This window comes from Mobula hypostoma, chromosome 20 (genome assembly GCF_963921235.1).
Source record: "Mobula hypostoma chromosome 20, sMobHyp1.1, whole genome shotgun sequence".
NCBI classification, from domain to species: Eukaryota; Metazoa; Chordata; class Chondrichthyes; order Myliobatiformes; family Myliobatidae; genus Mobula; species Mobula hypostoma.
The window spans coordinates 53107167-53123551 of record NC_086116.1 but is presented as its reverse complement, the minus strand read 5'-3'; the positions used below and the strand labels follow the sequence as shown (position 1 = coordinate 53123551).

Below are 16385 nucleotides of genomic sequence, written 5' to 3'. Positions count from 1 at the left end.
CTGCAAATGACACCTTGGAGCATTGCTGAGGAAGAGGAACTGTTTCCCTACCCCTCGCCACCAGTGGTTAAGAAGTATAAACCCAATCCAGACCCTTCTTGATGAGAAATGGTTAATGGCGGGTAGGAGGTACGGGGGGGGGGTGGGGGAAGAGAAAGACATTCAAGTGCGTTAATCTATGTCAAATCATTCTTCATCTGCCTCTGTTCAGAACAAAACTGGCATGGAATATTGTAGAAAGCAGGTTACTGATATCTTTTCCTTATTCCTGTTCTAACACTGACAGACATAGGACTGATCGTGAACTCACTCCATGAACAAGGCCAAACTTATCAGTCAGTCACGGGTGCTTAATATTGCCTTACATACTGATCATTAAATGAGTGCTCTATAGATGAGCCATCCCCAAAACTAGGCACCTCCTGAAGCTGCTGCCACAGAAATTAAGCATCCAAGGAACCAGGTACTCACACTAAATCAGGATGTAACTCACAACATTGGTTTGGGACTCAATGACACCCAGTTCTGGCGGGGTACTCCAAAACTAAGCTCCCCTCCCAGCACAGTTACAACACTGGTATCCACCAAGGACGCCGAAATTTGTCCAGGTCTGCCTAATCCAAACAAAGCAAAACCAGTGTAATCTGTCCATTACCCTTTCCTATCATCCTACTCTGTTCGTTTTCTTCACTTAACAGGAAGTTAAGCAATTATGTGGACATGATAAAGAAACACAAATGGTAGTTTGCCACACAATGCCAGGGTCTGTAATGTTTCTGAACGCACCCACAATGTTGTGAAAAGAGAGGGTGAAGCAGCCAGAAGTGGTGGTACATATTGGTACCAACGACATAGGTAGAAGAGGGGAGGAATTCCTGAAAACAGAATGCAGGGAGTTAGGAAGGAAGCTGAGAAGCAGGACCTCAAGGGTAGTAATCTCGGGATTGGTGCCTGTGCCATGTGACAGTGAGGATAGGAATAGATTGAGGTGGCAGATAAATGTGTGGCTGAAGCATTGGTGCGGGGGGTAGGGATTTAGATTTCTGGATCATTGGGACCTCTTCTGGGGTAGACGTGACCTGCGCAAAAGGGGTGGGTTGCATTTGAATCCAAGGGGGAGCAATATCCTTGCAGGCAGTTTTGCTAGAGTTGTTGGGAGTGGTATAGACTAATATGGCAAGGGAATGGGAAACAGTATGACAGAGCTGAGGATGAGCCAGCAGGTTGACCAGAAGATGACGTAAGGAAGGACAAGGCAATGATTGGGTGCAACTGCAGACACAGCAGAGATAAGTTGTACCACAGAGGCAAAATTCTTAAGGGTGAAGAAGGTGCTGCAGGGATTGAAGGTGCTGGATTTAGATCTGTGTAGCATTCGAAATATTGTGGACAAACTCGTGGTGCAATTACAGATTAGTCAGTATGACGATGTGAGCATCACTGAGTCATGGCTGAAAGAAGATCATAGTTGGAAGTTTAACATCAAAGGATATACTTTGTATCGAAAGGACAGGCAGGAAGGCATGGGCGGTGGGGTGACTCTATTCGTAAGAGATGGAATTACATACAGTATTTAGAAAGGGATGACATAGGGTCAGAGAATGTCGTATTTTTGCGGGTGGAGTTAAGACACTGCAGGGGTAAAAAAACCCTTATGGGAATCATATCTAGACCTCCAAATAGTAGCCAAGATGTGGCGTTGAGAGTACAAAGGGAACAGGAAATTAGGAAATTGCAAAGTGAAATTGACGATATTTATACGTTGGAAACTCAAAGAAATTTTCTTTACCTGAGACAAAAGAATTATGAAGTAGGAGGTAAATCAGCTAGATTATTAGCATATAAATTACGAAAACAACAAGCAGACAATACAATTCATAAAATAAAGAATCCAAAGACAAAGCTTGTGGAGGGTACAATAGGGAAAATTCAAGAGAGTTTTGAAACATATTATCGAGAGCTGTACTCCCAACCCCGGGCCCCCAATGAGCCCTATATAGACAGTGTATTGAATTTTTTAGATCTACCTAAACTTACAGATTTACAAAATGAAAGTTTATTAGAACCAGTAACTGTCAAAGAACTGAACGTGGCCATCTCTAGGTTAAAGGCTGGAAAGTCCCCGGGTTCTGATGGGTTTACCTCAGAGTGGTACAAGTCCCTGAAGACACAGTTAGCCCCATTACTACTTAACACCTTTAATTGGATCTTGCAGAGAGGAGAAACTCCACCTTCCTGGAGAGAAGCGATCATTTCAGTTATTCCTAAAGAGGGTAAAGATAAACTGGAATGTGGCAATTATCGGCCAATTAGTGTTCTTAATTTAGATTACAAACTATTTACATCTATATTAGTGCGCAGATTGGAAAAGCTTTTACCTGGCCTAATCCACTTAGACCAGACTGGATTTATTCAACAAAGACAAACACAGGACAACATAAGGAGAACTCTGCACATATTAGAACAGGTTAATAAGAACGGGACAGAGACAATGGTAGTGGGATTAGACGCTGAGAAAGCTTTTGATTCATTTAGTTGGGCATTCCTATACAGAGTGTTAGGAAGATTCGGCTTTCAAGAAAAGTTTATTAAAGTAATTCAGACTCTATATGATAGCCCTACAGCCCGAATTAAGATAAATGGGGACCTCTCTGACTCCTTCATCTTAGAGAGAGGCACTAGACAGGGATGCCCAATTTCTCCTCTCCTTTTTGCGCTATATATTGAACCACTTGCCCAACTAATAAGACAGAGCGAAATCGTAAAAGGTATCAAGGTGGCAGGGATTGAACAGAAAGTGGCGTTATTCGCAGATGATGTTTTGGTCTATCTGAGTGAACCAGAAAAATCATTTATAGGATTGTTTACACTGTTGGATGACTTTGGGAAAATATCAGGTTATAAAATAAATGTAAAGAAAACGCAGGTTATGTCCCTAAATTATACACCATCCAAAAAAATCGCAGGATACGTACAATCTTAAGTGGGAAGCTAAATCATTAAAATATTTAGGAATAACCCTGCTGAAGGATCTTTCAACACAGTCACAGGTAAATTATGGGCCATTAATCTCAGAGATAAAAGCAGATATGCATAGATAGAATCTTATCCCCTTTTTAAGTTTAAATTCAAGGATAAATACTATAAAAATGAATATTCTTCCTCGGTTATTGTATCTTTTCCGTACTTTACCAGTGGAGGTGGATGATAGTCAATTCAGGGAATGGGACAAATGGATTTCCCGCTTCATTTGGCAAGGAAAGAAACCTAGAATTTGATATAACACCTTACAGTTAGGGAAGGAAGGAGGAGGTATGGTTCTTCCTTGCCTGAGAAATTATTTTTATGCCTCACAGATAACCCCTCTGTTCTATTGGTGTAATAGGGAATATAAGGCTAGATAGAAGGAAATAGAATTTGGATTAGTTGACCGTTTTCCTCTACAGGCCTCAATAGCTGACAAAGGATTGATGGCCCAGTTGGAAAAATTTAAAAACAGTTGGATAAATCTTACATTAAAAGTATGGCAGAAGGTGGTTAATTCATGTGGAATTAATAACATGTTAAAACTCTTTAGATGGTGTGCATATGATACTGAATTCCTTCCCAACAGAGGAGATAAAAGATTTGAGCTATGGATAAAGAAAGGTCTTACAACCTACCTCTCATTTATAGATAAAAGAGTATTACAAAGTTTCCAAATCCTGCAGGACAAACATGGCCTAGAACACTATGACTTTTTTAGGTACCTTCAAGTACGAAACTATGTTAACCAGAGTTGTAGATATATAGACCTATCAACAGTAGAATTAGAATTTTTCAAGATTCTGAATTCGGCTTGCAGTTCAATACCTAGTAAATCAGTTTCTCGATTATATAATGCACTCTCCCATGCTAAAAATGTAAATACACTGTATATTAAAGAGAAGTGGGAGAAAGAAGCGGGGTTGGTACTTTCAGAGGAGGCTTGGGGGAAAATCTGCAGCTTTCAATGGTCCTCAACTAATTCTTTGACTTGGAGAGAACATTGTTGGAAAAACATTATAAGATACTACAAGACCCCATATCAGGAAAAATATAAAGAGACAAATGTGACGTGTTGGAGAAGGTGCAGCTCCAAGGAGGCAAATCATTTTCATATTTTCTGGGATTGCCCTAAATTAAGTCTATATTGGGAAGGTATTCATAGAACATTAGTTAAGGTACTTAGGTCCCAGATATCTCTGAACTTTGAGACGCTCTATTTGGGGCATGTATTGTTTCTTGAACAGAAGGAAGATATAAAGTTGCTGCAGGCCCTCTTAGCGGCAAGCAAGAAATCAATCACTAGAAAGTGGCTAAATCCAATACCACCTACATTAGAAGATTGGCATGAAATTATCTTGGAAATATTTAAAATGGAAAAGTTGACTTACTCCCTGAGAATTCAAAAAGAAAAATTTTATCAAATCTGGAATAAATGGATTGAATATATAACCCCAATGCAAGCAGACTTTAGATGACTCTGCTAATGATTTATACTGCTCTTCTCATCAACACAGTAATATTGCTAATGTAAGCACCCCTAGTCTAAATGTCTTTCTTGTTGTTTTCTTTTGGAAAATAGAGAATTAACACAAGTAAAGGGAAAGATTTGGGAAAGGGATAAAAAATGAAAAAATTAAGTAAATAAGTACATAGGGATTGGATAATTATGTCTGCGGGCAGGAGCAAGCATGAACAAATTAGGATATAAACACCTACAATGATTGTTACATAGGCTTACATACAACATTACTTAGCCTAATAGATTAGAATTACCACAGTACATAATTATCTATTTAAGTGTCTAATTTCCTTTTATATCATCTCAATGTGTACTTAAGAATGTATAAATAATTATAGTTTTATACATATAAAAAAATGGAAAAGGTTATATGTGTGAAAAAAGTACATGATATTTGTGAATTCCTTATCCAAATAAAAATAAAATTTAAAAAAAAGAGAGAGTACAAAGGGAGTAGGAAAAGGCGTGTCATAAGGGTAATAACACAATTGTAATGGGGGAGCAATATGCAAGGGGATTGGGAAAATCAGGTTGGTGTCAGATTGCAAGGGAGGGAATTTGTTGAATGCCTATGAGATGGCTTTTCAGAGCAGCTTGTGCTTGAGCCTAGTCGGGGAAAGGCCGTCTTAGATTGGGTGTTGTGTAATAACCCAGATTTTATTAGTCAGCTTAATGTAAAGGAACTCTTAGGAGGCAGTGATCATGATATGATGGAATTCATACTGCAGTTTGAGGGGAGAAGCACAACTCACCTGTATTAGTATCGCAATGGAATAGAGGGAATTACAGAGGCATGAGAGAGGAGCTTGCCCAGGTGGATTGGAGGGGGATACTGGCAGAGATGACGGCAGAGCAGAGGTGGATGAAATTTCTGGGAATAGTTCACAAGGCACAGGATAGGTATATCCCACAGAAGAAGTTGTTTTCAAATGGCCGGGCTAGGCAACCGTGGCTGAAAAGGGCAGTTAAGGGCTGCGTGAGAGCCAAGGAAAGGGCATATAACATAGCAAAAGTGAGTAGGAAGTTGGATGCACACAACAGGAATTCCGCAGATGCTGGAAATTCAAGCAACACACATAAAAGTTGCTGGTGAACACAGCAGGCCAGGCAACATCTCTAGGAAGAGGTACAGTCGATGTTTCAGGCCGAGACCCTTTATGTCCCAACGAAGGGTCTCGGCCCGAAATGTCGACTGTACCTCTTCCTAGAGATGCTGCCTGGCCTGCTGCGTTCACCAGCAACTTTTATGTGTGTTGTAGGAAGTTGGATGATTGGGAAGCTTTTAAAATCCAACAAAAGGCAACTAAAAAGCTACAAGAAGGGAAAAGATGAAACATGAAGGCAAACCAGTCAATAATATAAAGCAGGATACTAAATGTTAGCAGCACACATAAAAGTTGCTGGTGAACACAGCAGGCCAGGCAGCATCTCTAGGAAGAGGTGCAGTCGACGTTTCAGGCCGAGACCCTTCGTCAAATCCTTTTCAAATCCCTTACTCACTCTTCCTTCAGTTAGTCCTGACGAAGGGTCTTGGCCTGAAACGTCGACTGCACCTCTTCCTAGAGATGCTGCCTGGCCTGCTGCGTTCACCAGCAACTTTTATGTGTGTTGTAGGAAGTTGGATGATTGGGAAGCTTTTAAAATCCAACAAAAGGCAACTAAAAAGCTACAAGAAGGGAAAAGATGAAACATGAAGGCAAACCAGTCAATAATATAAAGCAGGATACTAAATGTTAGCAACACACATCAAAGTTGCTGGTGAACACAGCAGGCCAGGCAACATCTCTAGGAAAAGGTACAGTCGATGTTTCAGGCCGAGACCCTTTCTGTCCCAACGAAGGGTCTCGGCCCGAAATGTCGACTGCACCTCTTCCTAGAGATGCTGCCTGGCCTGCTGCGTTCACTAGCAACTTTGATGTGTGTTGCTTGAATTTCCAGGTTCTGCACAATTCCTCGTGTTTGCGATACTAAATGTTACTTCAGTTATATCAAGAATAAAAAGCAGGCGAGAGTTGATATTGGGGCACTGGAAAATGATGTCTGTGAGGTAGTATTGGGGGACAAAGAAATGGCAGATTAACTTAATAAGTACTTTGCTTCAGTCTTTGCTGTGGAAGACACTAGCTGTATGCTAGAGGTCCGAATGTGTAGGGTCTTAAAGTGCTAAGTCACCTGGGCCAGATGGACTGCATCTTAGAGTCCTGAAAGAGTTTGCTGAAGAGATCATGGATGTACTGGTCATGATCTTTCAAGAATCACTTGATTCTAGCATGGCCCTGGAGGACTGGGAAATTGCACATTCACTCCACTCTTTAAGAAGGGAGGAAGACAATAGAGAGGAAATTATAGGCCAGTTCGCCTAACCTCAGTGGTTGGGAAAGAGTCCATTATCAAGGATGAGGTTTCAGGGTGCTTGGAGACTAATGATAAAACGTCAAGGTCAGTGTGATTTCTGTCAAGGGAAATCTTGCCTGGCAAATCTGTTCGAATCGTTCAAGGAAGTAACAAGCAGCGTGGGTAAAGGAGAGGTAGTAGATGTCATTTACCTAGATTTTCAGAAGGCATTTGATAAGATGCCTCACATAAGGCTGCTTAACAAGATAAAACCCTATCGTATTACGGGAAATACACTGGCATGAATAGAGGAATGGCTGACAGGCAGGAGGCAGCGAGTGGGAATAAAAGGGGCCTTTTCTGTTTGGCTGCCGGTGACTAGTGGTGCTCCTCAGGGGTCAGTATTGGGACCGCTACTTTTCACATTTTTTGTTAATGATTTAGAGAGCGAAATTGATGGGTTTGCGGCAAAGTTTGTGGATGACACAAAGAAAGGTGGAGGGGTAGGTATTGCCAAGGAGGCAATGTGCTTGCAGCAGGACTTAGACAGTTTGGAAGAATGAGCAACAAAATGGCAGATGGAATACAATGTTGGGAAATATATGATAATGCATTTTGGTAAAGGGAACAATAGTGCAGACTATTATCTAAATGGGGAGAAAATTCAAACATCAGAGGTGCAGAGGGACTTAGGAGTCCTCGTGCAAGACTCCCTGTACGTCGAGTCTGTGGTAACGAAGGCAAATTCAATGTTGGCATTTATTTTAAGGGAAACAGAATATAAAAGCAAGGTGATAATGCTGAGGCTTTAAGACAATATTGTAAACAGTTTTGTGCCCCATATCTCAAAAAGGATGTGTTGTCATTGGAGAGGCCAGAGGAGGTTTACGAGGATGATTCCAGGAACAAAGGGGATAACATATGAGGAGTGTTTGGTAGTTTTGGGCCTGTACTGACTGGAATTTAGAAGAATGTGAGGGGATCTCATTGAAACCTACCGAATAGAAACATAGAAAAACTACAGCACAATACAGGCCCTTCGGCCCACAATGCTGTGCCGAATATGTATTTACTTTAGAAATTACCTAGGGTTACCAATAGCCCTCTATTCTTCTAAGCCCCATGTACCTATCCAGGAGAATCTATTGTATCTGCCTCCACCACCATTGCCAGCAGCCCATTCCACGCACTCACCACTCTCTGCATAAAAAAACTTACCCCTGATATCTCCTCTGTACCTACTTCCAAGCACCTTAAAACTACCTTCTTGTGTTAGCCATTCCAGCCCTGGGAGAAAGCCTCTGACTATCCACATGATCAATGTGCCTCATCATCTTATACACCTCTATCAGGTCACCTCTCATCCTCCGTCGCTCCAAGGAAAAAAGGCCGAGTTTACTCAACCTATTCTCGTATGGCATGCTCCCCAATCCAGGCAACATTCTTATAAATCTCCTCTATAGTTTCCACATCCTTCCTGTAGTGAGGCGACCAAAACTGAGCACAGTACTCCAAGTGGGGTCTGACCAGGGTCCTATATAGCTGTAATATTACCTCTTGGCTCTTAAACTCAGTCCCAGGGTTGGTGAAGGCCAATGCGCCGTACGCCTTCTTAACCACAGAGTCAACCTGCACAGCAGCCGACCTATTTCCTCAGCAGTACCTGCCTGTCACCAATCTTCATATCATCTGCAAACTTGGCATCAAAATCATCTACTCCATCATCTAAATCATTGACATACAGCATAAAAAGAAGCGATCCCAACACTGATCCTTGCGGAACACCACCAGTCAATGGCAGCCAACCAGAAGATCCTTTTATTCCCACTCATTACCTCCTTCCAATCAGCCGATACTCTAACCATGTTAGTAACTTGCCTGTAATACCATGAGCTCTTAACTTGGTAAGCAGCCTCATGTGTGGCATCTTGTCAAAGGCCTTCTGAAAGTCCAAATATACAACATCCACCGCATCTCCTTTATCAATTCTACTCGTAATCTTCTCAAAGAATTCCAAAGGGTTTGTCAGGCAAGATTCTTCCTTAAGGAAACCATGTTTACTTTGTCTTATCTTGTCCTGTGTCATCAAGTACTCCATAACCTCACCTTTAACAGTTGACTCTAACATCTTCCTAACCACTGAGGTCAGACTAACAGGTCTATAATTTCCTTTCTGCTGTCTTTCTCCTTTCTTAAAGAGCAGAGAGACATTTGCAATTTTCCAGTCCACTGGCACCATGCCTGAGATCAATGAATTTTGAAAGATCATTATTAATACTTCCACAATCTCTACTGCTCAGAAAGGCAGCGTCCATCATTAAGGACCTCCAGCACCCAGGGCATGCCCTTTTCTCACTGTTACCATCAGGAAGGAGGTACAGAAGCCTGAAGGCACACATTCAGTGATTCAGGAACAGCTTCTTCCCCTCTGCCATCCGATTCCTAAATGGACATTGAAGCTTTGGACACTACCCCACTTTTTTTAATATACAGTATTTCTGTTTTTTGCACATTCTCTTGTGATCCATTACCAACCTGATTTTCCTAACCGAGCAGCATGTTGAAATCTCCAGAACTATCGTAACATTCAACAAACAGAAAATCTGCAGATGCCAGAAATCTAAGCAACATACACAAAATTCTGTTGGAACTCAGCAGGCCAGGCAGCATCTGTGGAAAAGAGTATAGTCCTGCTGAAGGGTTTCGACCCAAAACGTCAACTACTCTTTTCCAAAGATGCTGCCTGGCCTGCTGAGTTCCTCCAGCATTTTGTGTGTGTTACCATCATTACATTGTCCTTTTGATACGCCTTTTCTATTTCCCTTTGTAACCTGTGGTCCACATCCCAGCTACCGTTGGGACACCTGTATATAAATTGCATAAAGATCCTTTTACACTCAACCCACAAGGATTCAACATCTTCCGATCCACTTCACATCTTTCTACTGATTTGATGTCATTCGTTACCAGCAGAGCCATGCTACCCCCTCTGCCGACCTTCCGATCCCTCCGATACAACGTATAAACTTGGACATTCACCCCCCAACTACAACCATCCTTCAGTCACCATTCAATGACGGCCACAACATCATACCTGGCAATCTGTAGTAGTGCAACAGATCATCCATGTTATTTCATAGACTCTGTGCATTGAGATATAACACTTTGAGTACTGTATTTGCTACCCTTTCTGATTCTGCATCCCTAATGCACTGATACTCACGTTGTTGGTTGCAACTTTGCCCTATCATCTGCCTGCTCTTCACGACAGTCTGACTGCTTGCTATCTTTGAATTTTTACTATCCATCCTATGCAGAATCCCTTCACTCTAGTTCCCACACCCCTACCAAATTAGTTTAAATTCTCTCGAACAGCTCCACAAGAATATTGGTTCCCTCTTGGGTTCAGGTGTGACCCGTTACTTTTGTATAGGTCAGACCTCCCCCAGAAGAGATCCCAATGATCCAAGAACCTGAAGTCCAGCTTCTCAGCCGTATGTTTCTTTAAAAAATATTTAAAATGGAAAACTAAAATTTTCAATGGAAGGCAATGTCTGGACTTGCAGCCTGCATTCTTGCATTTAGGACCAAATTTCTGTTCCTTGGCTGAAAAGATTTTGAACTAAATGAGCATGTCTAGAATTAGCAAATGTCAAAGTAAATTTATTATCAAAGCATGTGTACTATATAAAACCTGAGAATTATTTTCTTGCAGGCCACAACAGGTTTGTTGCTGTGGCAGGGAGGTTTGCTAAGGCTGTTGGGGAGAGTTTAAACTAGAATTGCTGGAGGGTGGGAACCGAACTGAAGAGACGGAGAAAGGGGTGGTTGGAGTTCAATCCAGACAAGTGTGAGGTGGTTCATTTTGGTAGGTCAAATATGATGGCAGAATACAGCATTAATGGTAAGACTCTTGGCAGTGTGGAGGATCAGAGGGATCTTGGGGTCTGAGTCCACAGGACACTCAAAGCTGCTGCTCTGGGTTGACTCTGTGGTTAGGAAGGCATACGGGGTATTGGCCTTCATCAATCGTGGGATTGAGTTCAAGAGCTGAGAGGTAATGTTACAGCTAGATAGGACCCTGGTCAGACCCCACTTGGAGTACTGTGCTCAGTTCTAGTCAGCTTACTACAGGAAGGATGTGGAAATTATGAAAAGGGTGCAGGGGAGACTTACAAGGATATTGTCTGGATTGGGGAGCATGCCTTATGAGAATAGGTTGAGTGAACTTGACCTTTCCTCCTCGGAGCGACGGAGGATGAGAGGTGACCTGATAGAGGTGTATAAGATGATGAGAGGCATTGATCGTGTGGATAGTATAGCTAACACAAGAGGGCGCAGTTATAAGGGGCTTAGAAGTAGGTACAGAGGAGACGTCAGGGGTAAGGTTTTTAACGCAGACAGTGGTGAGTGAGTGGAATGGGCTGCCGGCGACAGTGGTGGAGGTGGATATGATAGGGTCTTTTAAGAGACTCCTGGATAGGTACATGGAGCTTAGAAAAATAGAGGGCTCTATGTAACCCTAGGTAATTTCTAAAGTAGGTACCTGTTTAGTACAGCATTGTGGGCCAAAGGGCCTGTATATTGTGATGTAGGTTTTCCATGTTTCTCTGTTTCCATGTAAAAGGAAAATAAGGACACACAGTATAATCAATGAAAAAGCATACCTAACAAAGGCAGAGTCCTAGAGAGTGAGTATACAGCTTGTGGAGTTAGTTCAGCATAGAGATGTTACAATACAGAATGAGCTCACTTTGCCCAATATGTCCCTGCTAGCTCTTTATCAAAGCATCTTGTTCTTTCCACCCCCTGACTCCTGGCATTATGCTTTTATTCGAATTGCTGGAGGTGGTACATATATGGAGGTTGCTGTTCTAGCCAATGCTTGTGCTCTGCAGGGTCTCAGGGTCAACCAAATGTAAATGTTGACAGATATGGAAGGGACTTTGACAGGTTGCTGCACTTTCACTAGAGCTAGCAGCCACTGTAGTCACTGCATGGTGGTGAATGATCATTGAGTCCAAGGATGGGGACATCGATTAAACCAACTGTCTGCTGGAAATTATTGAGCTCCTTGAGTGTGGATGGAAGGTACGCCCAATAAATACTATCTTATGTGGGATTACATTTTAGAAACTTCTGGATGTACCATTCCATAGAGTGAGACTCCAGATAAGGCAGGTGGGTTGTGACATCCTCTGATTTGCTGGCCACATTCTGCAGCTTGTGCATTGTCACCGCTTTGCAGGTTGCAAGTTTCCTTTTTTAGTTCAGCTATGTGGTTTCCTTGTTGGGGGTGGGGAAAAAGTCATCTCCATGGTGATGTCAGCTAAGGATGTCGTGAGCAGCTCTTGTATATTGCCAAATTAGGACCTGTGTAGAAAGCGTGCTGCACCTTCGTGCAGAAAAGAAACTTCTGGTCTTTCCGTTGACATCTGAAATGTTATATTGAGGTATCTTTATGAATAGGAAATTAGATATTGAAAAGAAACTGCAGTTTCTTTTTGTCCCAAATTACAACAAAATCAAAATGTGCCTCATTTCCTAGGACTGACGGAAATGCCGATTGTTCACGTGTGGCCTTGGCCTCCATCTTAGAGTCAGATACACACTATACCTGTGAACCCAGGCAGGCAAGCTTTGGAAACTAAGACACCAGGAATTGGGAAGAATGACCAAGAGTAATTGGCTGATGTAGAAAACTGATGTATTATCTTTCTGTTCACATAATAAGGGAGATGTTATGGAGCAATTTGGCTGTGTACTTTAACTGTCCTGACCAATATTCCTCCCTTAATCAATTCCACTAGTCATTTGTTGCATTGTAGTTTGTGGAACCCAAAGTGGAAACTGACTGCTCTATTGGTCTGCACTGCAAAGGGTCATGAATTTGTTTGGGGCTTCTGAGGATGTGAAAGTTAATACATAAATGCAAGAATATTGACCACAATCTGTTAATTTAAGAGGTTGTCTAAATCATTTGAGGAACTGTAGTTCCTGCATTTCTAGGGTTGCTATAGAGTGGGGGTCTCTGGAACACAATGTTCTGTTGTACTTTGTTTTTTGGGGTCCAAGAACTTGGGGAGCTGGTGGACCTGGAGTTTGATTCCCTGGTGTTCTTTCCAGGATCTAGATTATGTGGTGCTGCAGTTTCACATTTTTAAGTTTACTGAGGATTTACGTCTCCACGATATGTTGAGGCTGAGGGTTCCAGATCCCTACCACCCTCTGGGGGAAAGAATACACTTCCTGGGTATTCCTTATCATGTTTATTGATAGATAGATAGATAGATAGATATAGCATGGAAAGGGCCTTCTGACCCAGTGAACCACACCACCTAGCAACCAGCTATTTATCCCGAGCCTAATCACAGGACAATTTATAATGACCAACTAATCTACCAACCAGTAGGTCTTCGGACTGTGGGAGGAAACCAGAGCACCCAGAGGAAATCCATGCAGTCATGAGCAAATTGTACAAACTCCTCACACATGACTCTGGAATTGAACTCCGAACTCTGATGCCCAGAGCTGCAATAGAATTGCTATGCTACCATGGAATCCCATTACTTTAAGTGTGTGCCCCCTAGTTCTGGATCCTTCAGCTAATGGCTTATATGTTTTTTTTTTATTTACACTATCTAGGCACCTAATAATTTTATATACCTCAGCTATGACTTTCTTCTGCCTCCTATATTCAAAATAAACAACCACAGCTTATTTAATCCTTCCTCATAACTAATATTTACACTCTCTGCACATCTCTTCTGTACACTCTCCAGTTTGAGCACACATTTCCTGTAATGTGATTGCTTTCAACCTATGACCTTGGTAAACATTCTATTTCATTTTAGTCGAACATTCCTGCTTTCAATTTTGAAGGCCTTTGGTAGTAAAGCAAAATGGCATGCATGCCTTTTTAACCATCACTCTATAAGACCTGCTGTTTTTAAGGATCTGTAGCTGTACATGCCAAGATTCTTATATTTCTTCACATTTCCCAATATCCTCCTTAGTCCTGCCAAAGGGCTTCAGCCCGAAGCGCCAACTGTACTTTTTTCCCTCGATTGAATTGAATAGAATTGAATTGACTTTATTACCTACATCCTTCATATACATGAGTAAAAATCATTACCTTACATCTCCGCCTGAATGTGCAATGTGCAATTTATAGTAGTTTTTAATAAATAGTATGTACAACAGGACAGTCAATATAACATAGAAATACAATTGTATCAGCATGAATTAATCAGTCTGATGGCCTGGTGGAAGAAGCTGTCCCGGAGCCTGTTGGTCCTGGCTTTTATGCTGCGGTACCATTTCCCGGATGGTAGAAACAGTTGGGGTGACTCAGGTCCTCAATGATCCTCCGGGCCTTTTTTACACACTTGTCTTTGTAAATGACCTGAATAGTGGGAAGTTCACATCTACAAATGCACTGGGCTGTCCGCACCACTCTCTGCAGAGTCCTGTGACTGATAGAAGTACAGTTACTCTCAGTTGTGCCCCCATCAAAAATTCTTCGGATTTAGTCCATACCTAACTCCTTCAACCGCCTGAGGTGAAAAAGGCGCTGTTGTGCTTTTTTCACACACAAACTGTATGTACAGACCATGTGAGGTCCTCGGTGATGTGTATGCTGAGGAACTTAAAACTGTTCACCCTCTCAACCTCAGATCCACTGATGTCAATAGGGGTTAGCCTGTCTCCATTCCTCCTGTAGTCCACAAGCAGCTCCTTTGTTTTTGTGACATTGAGGGAGAGGTTGTTTCACCACTGTGTCAGAGAGATGACTTCTTCTCAGGCTGCCTCATTATTATTTGAGATTCGGCCAATTAATGTAGTATCGTCAGCAGATTTATGATCAGTTTGGAGCTGTGGGTGGCGACACAGTCATGGGTATAACAGAGAGTAAAGAAGGGGGCTTAGGAAACAGCCCTGAAGGGCCACATGTGTTGATGGTCAGAGGGGGCAGAGGTGAGGGAGCCCACTCTTACCACATGCTGGCAATCTGACAGGAAGTCCAGAATCCAGCTACACAAGGCAGGGTGATGGCTCAGGTCTCTAAGCTTCTGGTTGAGCCTGGAGGGAATTATGGTGTTGAATGGTGAACTGTAGTCCAAGAACAGCATTCTCACATAAGCATACTTCTCCAGATGTGTAAGTACATAGTGTAGAGCTGTGGCTATTGCGTCATCTGTCGATCGGTTGTCTCAGTAGGAGAATTGTAGGGGTCCAATGTGGGAGGTAGCAAGCTGCAGATGTAGCCCTTGACCAGACTCTTAAAGCATTTGCTTATTATCAAGGAGAGTGCGACAGGATGCCAGTCGTTCAGACATGTTACCTTGGACTTTTAAGGTACAGAAATAATTGTGGGTGTTTTGAAGCAGGAGGGCACTCTACACACTGGGAGAGGGAGAGATTAAAAATATCTGTAAACACACCTGCCAGTTGTGCTGTGCACATCCTGAGTACCCGCCCTGGGACGCCGTTCGGACCCGCAGCCTTGCGGCTGTCCACTTGTTGGAAACACCTGCCTACTTCAGCCTCAGGGATGACCAAGCTGCAGGTCGTTTCCATGGCTCTCCTTGGGGGCTCAGTGTTGGTGACATCGAACCGAGAGTAAAAAAGATTTAGCTCATCTGAGAAAGTGACAGCAATGTTGGAAACACCACTGCATTTAGCTTTGAAGTCTGTGATGGTGTGCAGACCTTGCCATAAGCTCCGTCTTTAGTTGTGATCCTCCTGTTATTGTATGTTCGTTTTTGCATCTCCCACAATGTTGTATGTGCTGTAGCTCTGATTTCTCAGCATGCTATTTAATTTGCTACCTGTGGCTGATCTAATTAGATCTGTAGTTAGTGTTAATTCCTGTATGTTGATGGTGGGGATTCAGCAGTGATGAAATGTCAAATGTCAAGGTTTGAGTCTCTCTTATTTATGATGGTCAGTGTTTTACATATCTTTGGCATAAATATGATGTGCTATTGTGCTAGAATGTTGTTCGTGATCTGTACAGATTCTTCTGTCACCTGATCAATTAATAATGTGATTGAAAATTGTGTGATCATCAGTGAACAATCAAAAGCCCAGCTTTGAGTTGGAAGAATGGATATTGATGGTGCAGTAGAGAATGGTTGTTGCTAGACAATCGTGCAGTGATGCCTTGGGACTGGGCTGATCAATCTCCAGCAACCATAGCCATGTCGCTACATGTGACTTCAAGTAACAAGGAATTCTCTGTTGTTCACCATTAACTTAAATTTTACCATGACTTCATAACATTGTACACTGACAACTGTGACCTCGTTGTCAGGGCAGACACTCTTATCACATCTGTGGAATTAATCTCTTCTGTCCATACTTGCACCATGTCTAAAACGATGTTGTCTGGGCTAACATGAGGATAACAACTTACTGACACCATCAATCTCACCACCTATCACTCCGCAGATCTCTGAGTACTTCCTTGAATGAATCGTGGTCACTCTAGTAGTTCAGTGCC

The 16385-nt window shown here is 42.3% G+C and overlaps 1 protein-coding gene across 2 annotated transcripts in view; it reads right to left on the bottom strand.

Moving 5' to 3' along the window:
• Positions 1-16385, bottom strand: part of LOC134359534 (src substrate cortactin-like) — an 87604-nt gene that overhangs the window by 43948 nt on the left and 27271 nt on the right. The gene's annotated exons all lie outside the window — the stretch shown is intronic.